Source organism: Poecilia reticulata, linkage group LG22 (genome assembly GCF_000633615.1).
Source record: "Poecilia reticulata strain Guanapo linkage group LG22, Guppy_female_1.0+MT, whole genome shotgun sequence".
Classification (NCBI taxonomy): domain Eukaryota; kingdom Metazoa; phylum Chordata; class Actinopteri; order Cyprinodontiformes; family Poeciliidae; genus Poecilia; species Poecilia reticulata.
In genome coordinates, this window is record NC_024352.1 from 24,384,932 (window position 1) to 24,392,528 (window position 7,597).

Here is a 7,597-nt window from a genome sequence, read left to right on the forward strand (position 1 = left end):
TAATTAAATATTTAGTTTGAAGCTAAATGTTTAGCTTGCTAATTAAATATTTAGTTTGAAGCTAAATGTTTAGCTTGCTAATTAAATATTTAGTTCTACTAACTAAATAATTGGCATGTAACTATTTAGCTTGCTAACCAAATAATTAGCGTTGCCAACTACATGTTTAGTCTTGAGTTAAATATTTAGCTAGCTGACTACACTTTTAGTTTAAAGCTTAATATTTGGCTTGTCTGCTAAACATTTAATTTCAAACTAAATATTTAGCTTGCTAACTAAACATTCAGTTTTACCAATTAAATATTTAGAACTAAATAATTAGCATTACTAACTATGCTTAGACTGTGCTAACTAAATCTCGTTTGTAGTTAAATGTTCAGTTTTTAACTAAATATTTCCCTTGCTAACTAAACGTTCTGCTTTACTAACTCGTTACCTAATTAGCTTGCTGACTAAATAGTAAACGTTGCCAGCTACATGTTTAGTTTGGTGCTAAATATTTAGGTTACTAACTAAATGTTTACTTTGACATTGTGATATTTGTAAACGATTAAATAAATGGTGCAACCCCAAATTATTAATTTTTTACAGTGTAATTTTACAAATAACACCCCTCACATATACATTTATATTTAATGCGTACATTAAATTTATTTCATGTTCTGATTACCCTTGAAAGGGTCTTTGCTGTGTGATCCCCAGCAGTCTCCACAGTTACTGGACACTCAGAGGTGTAATGTCCCCTCAGGATCGTCCACAGGCTTCATTTTCATTCATCAAACATTGTTGACAAGATGATGAAATTTCAGATGACTTGTGCTCGTCCTGCAGCTTTTCACAATCCACAGAGCTTCACCCCACAGTCCAAATGGCTGCCATCACACTTGTGTGACCAAAGAGGATTTTGGCACCACGGCAACGTCACCAAGCATGCAAACATAGAGAGAGATTTTCTAACACAGATACATTCATCTGAGCCGCTTGAGTTTTATAATTATTACTACTGTCATTGTTAACCAAGGCTACGATCACACTGGATATGTGGTTATAAGTAAATATCTGATATTTTCAAACGTGACATCAAGCTGTACGGCGAACGTCATTGATACGCGACAAACGTCATTATTCTGCGTCCTGATATAAGCGGGAAGAAAAACAACATCCATGGGGGACGATGATGAGGATTAGATGCCTCCGGTCGGAAGATAACTTCAAAATCGTAAGATATGTTCCACCATTAGCATCCACGTTTACTTCCGCAAACACTGAGCACTTCTTCTTCTTCTTTTTTTTTTTTTTGGCAGCCGGTAAAACGCTGAGCACGCTCTCTACTGCGCATGCGGGACACTTTCAGGTCGTTTGCAGTTCACACAGGAGATCACGTAAGCAGGATATATTTGGAAGTGTGAACGACCACTCAATCAATCAATCAGTCAATCAATCAATCAATCAATCAATCTGAATCCACAAAAAAACCAGAAAAAAAAGTCGGAATTGAGATTTAAGGCCTGCAGTGGTGTCGTAGCCTCAGACATGATTTTCTATCCATATCCACGTAACAAACCTTTATGGCTGACACTAATGTTATCCTTGCATGTGTGACGCATATTATTGTTTAAAATACACTCAGTACTTGTGTTGTTATACTTAAAGTGTGGCCACTTTAGATTTAAAACTAATAACTGGCTAAAGTGAGTTTCCTGTACGAACCTTCAGTTTCTAAATGGACTTCCAGTCGAGTCAAAATGAGTCAGACCACAGTTTCCAGTTATCAGCAACACTCAGCTCATTTCCTGTTATGTGTTTAGCTCAAGGGAATAAAATAGAGCTTTACTCGGTGCATCCAGGATACGTTTCCCGCCTCTCCTCTCTCGGCTGTGCTGCTGTTCCAGTGAGCAGAGCCGCAGACTGAAGCACAAATAGGACACAGCTCTCCAAAAAGTAGCACAATCCCCAACATGGTGGCGAGGGTTTGATGATACGATCATCCGATTTGGATGGTCCGCGCTCAGAAAGCCCCCAGTTGTACATAGAAGCACACTTTTCTCTGAGTACATTTTTAGCTGGAGAGCTGATTGGCGAGGCAGAAAACACCAGATCCCATCAGACCTGGCTCGGCCGCAGAGCAGAGAAATGGGTTCTGCAACATGTCAACATGTGTCCTATTTTTTATTTTCTCATTGTACTTGAACATCCACACGATCTGAAGAATCGAGGCTGGCAAATTTTGATGTGTTTTAAAAGGGGATCTATTGTGTGAAATTCAGATTTTGCATGTTTTTGTACTTGCATTTGGAGTTCTACTGTGTCTAAACAGGCCAAGCGCTTTAAATAAAACCATCCAGATGGTTTTTGGCACTAAATTAAAAGTTTTTTTGGTGTCTGGTAAATGAGCTGTTTCAAAATCTTCTGGAATGTAAAGTCACAAAACGGCAGGCACTGCCTGTTGCTTAGCAACCCCAGCAAAGCCTAGCCCGTTCCCTAGCAACCCAAGATGAGCTCCAGCACCTTTGGTCAGCTGGTTTTACCGATGTGCTGTATAATGGCTGCTGGAAAAGTGTTTTGCTGTTGACTTACCATCCAGAAATAATTTGCTGCATCCTTGTTGGTTGTGCAGGAGGCTCTACTTCTGCTTTTCAAAGATGTACGGTTATATAATTGTGCAATAAAAAAATGCAAAACTGAGCAGATTAAAATCTCAGCATCTAAGAATGATTTTGTGTTAAAATTCTTATGTTTTGTGTAGCCCGTAGACCTACTCTAACCCGTTTAAGAAGCATTTAGGCCGCCTTTAAATAGAAATAAAACATAAAACAATGGACAGTCCCTGCGACAGACTGGCGACCTGCCCAGGGTGACCCCACCTCTCGCCCGGAACGTTAGGTGGAGAGGAACCAGCAACCCTCCCGACCCCACTGAGGGACAAGGGTGCAAGAAAATGGATGGATGGATGGATGGACAATGGACAGTAAAAGTTTAACTAACCCCAAAATCTAATTATTTTCTGATAAACTGTCTACATCGGTTATTTAAGGTTATTTAGGTTTCTTGATGTTTGTTTAAATTTCTTTACTCTTGCAATATTTTGCCTAAAACTTTTTTTTTTCTGTCTCCAATAACACAAATAAAAGTTGCTAAATTTGTCTCCAGCATGATTTTTAAAAATAAAAACTGACTGCAGGATTCCAACAGGTGGCACTAACTGTGTCTCCACTGGCCAAATATTTACTGGAAATACGGCAATTTTAGGAAAACAAACTCGTGAAAAATATGACGTTTTGGCGTTAGGATGAGGTGGGTTTGTTTGAAATTGGTTTATTTCACAAAACTGCTTTCACTTTTTTCACATCACAAGTCACATGATCATCACCAACAGGAAACTGCTGGCATGGAAACCGTGAAGAAGACGACAGGAAGTTGTAGGAGGTTTTTAAATGACTTATTCATGTGATTTTAATTACCGTATTTTCCGCACTATAAGGCGCACCTAAAAACCTTCAATTTCCTCAAAAGCCGACAGTGCTCCTTATAACCCGGTGCTCCTTATATATGGACCAATGTTGAGCCACAACAGGTCTAGCAGCTACGGTAAGCAGCCGCAGACTTCATTTTCGCCCGTAGAAGAAGAAGTGCGCGGTGCATGCTGGGATAGTTGTCAGAACCTGGTTTGTTAATAAAGTTTGATAATAAATTTAAAGCCAGGGGGGAAAGAGAGACAGAGACTGCGGCGGCGGCAGCGTGTCGGTTGGTCTGTTACCCAGAATGCAGTTGGGCACAATATCACAACACCGTGAGTGAAACAACGACTGGGGCGGATTACTATATAAAGCACTCGGGGACCATTTCTTCACAAATGTAGATGTGTAATATTAGAGTATGGAACAAATTAGCAACCCAAACTAAAGTGTCTATTCTATGCGCCTTATATATGAAAAACGTTTTATCCATTCATTGAAGGTGAGTCTTATAATCCGGTGCGCCTTATAGTGCGGAAAATACATTATGTTTCTTACTTAATGGAAACACTATAATTGGGTTTTTTCAACATTAGTGGAATATACTCAGTTATAAAGCAGGTGCAGCATCTTTTAGTGAGAAGGTCTGGGTTTGAATCCTGGTTTGAGATTTTTTTGTATGTCCTGCTTTGCATGTGTTGGTTTTCTCTGGATGCTCTGGCTCCTTCCCACAGTCTGTCTGGTTGACTGGTCTCTCAGTTACACGTTGGTATAAATGAGCTCCTGTTTGTCTCATCTGTGCTGATTAAAAAATCTAAACCATGATTTTCCACTCGCTCTGTAAAGCCGAGCCCGGTCTGAAGGTTACATTAGATGATTTGTGGACGCAGTGAGGCGGAGGGGGAGATGTGGACGTGGCCGGTGGGCGGGTCTGCTGGGTCCCGGCCCGGGTCCACCCCGTGTCCTGTGCCGAGGCTTCTGCCTGGCGCTGCGGGGGGTTTTTGTCCGCGTCCGTCAGCGGCTCCCGGGGCCGGTTGACGTGTCCAACCCCCTCCACCCTCACGGCTCCTCCCACCACCTCACTGCAGACGACCGCTGGCGCATCCAACCACGCAGATGGACGCAGATGGACAGTCTGCATGTAAACGCTAACAGGCAGTTTTAGCACAACACTGAGCTGAGAGGAAGTATTTATTACTTCTTTTTTAGGTAACTGTGTGTCACAGCAGTTATAGACCCACAAACACAACATTCCCATTAGTAATGTGCTTCTTTAGCGCTGCAAAAACACAAAACGTTACCAAGTAATTCCGCTGTTTTAGTGCAAATATCCTAGAAGATAAAACTGACTCATACAAATAATTTTTCAGCAAGATATAGGAGCTTGTTTTAAATCAATAATTCGTTAAATTTTAAGAAAACGTAGCTCCATTAGAAGCTTATTCCACTTTATCAAGGCATGTTTCCCATATTATAAACGAAGCAGAATTAGTGCCTTTTTAATCAATATTAAGGAATTATTGAGGAAAATTTCACCTAATTTTTCACAGCCTTCAGCATCTTTTATGAGAGAAAACAAAAGGCTAAAATTTTACACAATATGAAAAATAATGGGGCCGCACAGTGGTGCAGTAGAGCTGTTGCCTTGCAGCAAGAAGGTTCTGGGTTCGATTCCCGGCCCCGGTCTTTCTGCATGGAGTCTCCATGTTCTCCCTGTGCATGGTGGGTTTTCTCCAGGTACTCCGGTTTCCTCCCACAGTCCAAAAACATGACTGTCAGGTTAATTGGTCTGTCTAAATTGTCCCTAGGTGTGAGAGTGTGTGTGCATGGTTGTGTGTCTCTGTGTTGCCCTGCGACAGACTGGCCACCTGTCCAGGTGACCCCGCCTCTCACCCGGAACGTTAGCTGGAGAGGAACCAGCAACCCTCCCGACCCCACTGAGGAACAAGGGTGTTCAGAAAATGGATGGATGGATGAAAAATAATGGACATTTCAGAGTCCAGTTATGTGATGCAGATGCAAAACGAGGGCTAAAAATTTCACAAACAATGACGGATTCATAAATCACACACTGGGATTTATTCTGCTGCTAGCTGATAATAATCTAGTCCAGGTTTAATACCTAGCCGGGAGGAAGGGGCAGGATCTTTTGCAGGGCTCCATATTAGCATATAATTCGTTATTTATGTATTTTTTTCTGTCAGGCACGTTTGAGACTCCCCATCTGAAGCCTTGAGATGCTTGTCAGGTGCTGCGATGGTAGACGTGCAGCAGATTGTGCTACAGCAGACTCCAGATTTAAGTGCGCAGCTGTTGGTAGACCTCCAGGTCCCAGACTCCAAACGAGGCTGACCTAGCTGCTCAGCTTGGTCATTTCTCCCATGTCTCATCTCATGAGCGCCTGGATAAGAAGGAGCCGTTCCCCGCAGCGAGGGTTTCGGGAGGAAGGGAGGGTGAAATCTTGCAATGACATGGGATCTGTCCTGGTTTTCGCTCTGCCCTATTTGCTTTGGCTTCTACAGCTGTCGATTGGTGCAGACAGAAAGAGGTGACCACAATAAATTAACTTGGTTTTAGCGGTTTTGTTCACTTTGATTTGAGCAAACAAGATAGTGTCTTAATTTGAACATTCTAGTCTGATTATTTGATCTTTTTAACCAGATTTTGTCTGTGTATATTCACTTTTGAGCTTTTAACTCCTTTAAGTGTTTTTTTTATTGCAGTTCGGTTTTAATTTGTTGTGATTTTTGTTTGTCTAATTAATTTTGCTTTAATTTAGAGTTTTAGAGCGTGTTTGCTAGTTTTTATTAGTTATTTCTAGTTAAATATTGTTCAGTTTTAGTTTCTATTAGTTATAGTTTTAGTTTTTTCATGCTTTGGTTAATTTTTAATTGGCGAATACAAAAAAAATCAATGTATTGTGATTATATTAACATCAATTGGGTAATAAATACTTGATAGATGACACTATTTTAAAAAAATAATTAAATTATTGCTGAACAACTGACTTGTGTTTTCTAACAACGTTTGCTCTCCATTTTGTGGATTAGCATAATTTGCTAACAGCCGACATAAACAGCTTGGAAAAAAAATATTATTCCTCATTAAACCATCATTTTCTCTACTACCTAGATCCACTGCGTCTGTCTCACCTTTCCTCAACCAACAAATCATTACAAATTTTGCATTTAGGATAAAAAAAAAAACATCTTTGTCAGTAAATATATTTTACCCCAAACTCCTCAGGTAGCGTAGCTTTAGCTTCAAATTCACTAGAGGAACAGTAAGTTACTGCATTTAGGCAATAAAATGCAATAAACAAACTGTGCATGTTTATTTTCTTATAAAAATTGAAATGGTTTGTTTAGGCTTAAGTAGTTAAATGAAACAAATCTGTACAATGTGCCCATTTTAAAAATCAGATTAACATCAGAATAATATTTAGATGCAGAATAAAACTAATAAATAAAGGTAATAATAATCTTATCCATTGTGCAGAAGGAAAACACAGACAGGCGTCTCTGCAGACACTCACCCACACAGTTAATGGTACATAATGCTGTTTTGTTGTGTTACTTTCCATCTGCTGAGATTTCAGTTCCTCCATCAGTCTGGATTATTCTAAAATATATAATTTACCATCTGTTGGTACAGGGATTGTTTTTTACTGTTATTATCGTCAGGACCCTGCAGTGTTTGGGGTTGAATTCCTTTTTTGTTTGTGTTTTCATAATTTCCCTGTGATTTATTTCTGCTCTATGTTTTGCAGTATTCTGTTTTTTTTCTCCGTTTCATTATTGTTACTAATGTGTTGCCAGACTGTCCCATTCGTTTATGTTTAGTTTATTTTAGTTTATTCCCATGTTTCTTGTGCATTTGCATTTATTTCCCTTGGATTGTTGTCAGGCTTTTCCTCTTTTGGTTTTCACATCCTTGAGTCCTTGATAGTCAGTCTCCTCCCTCAGTTTTCCTGCTTTAAAAAAAATGTAAACCTTTAAAATGCAGTTTTTTAGTGGCAGTCTTGTCTCCGCCTCAAATGCACACAGCATGACAGTAAACAATTTGATTGTCTTTAACAGTAGTGGGCACCGCCAACTAAAATGTTAGTTGCGCTAACCTAATAGCGCTATCATAAACATTAG

The 7,597-nt window shown here is 39.7% G+C and overlaps 1 long non-coding RNA gene across 1 annotated transcript; it reads left to right on the forward strand.

The window, feature by feature from the left end:
• The first annotated feature begins 1,060 nt into the window (after positions 1-1,060).
• On the forward strand, positions 1,061-6,176 carry LOC103458806 (uncharacterized). Its single transcript, XR_532626.2, has 3 exons — positions 1,061-1,219; positions 1,305-1,382; positions 5,660-6,176. It is a non-coding gene; the product is annotated as an uncharacterized LOC103458806 (long non-coding RNA).
• Positions 6,177-7,597: the final 1,421 nt, after the last annotated feature.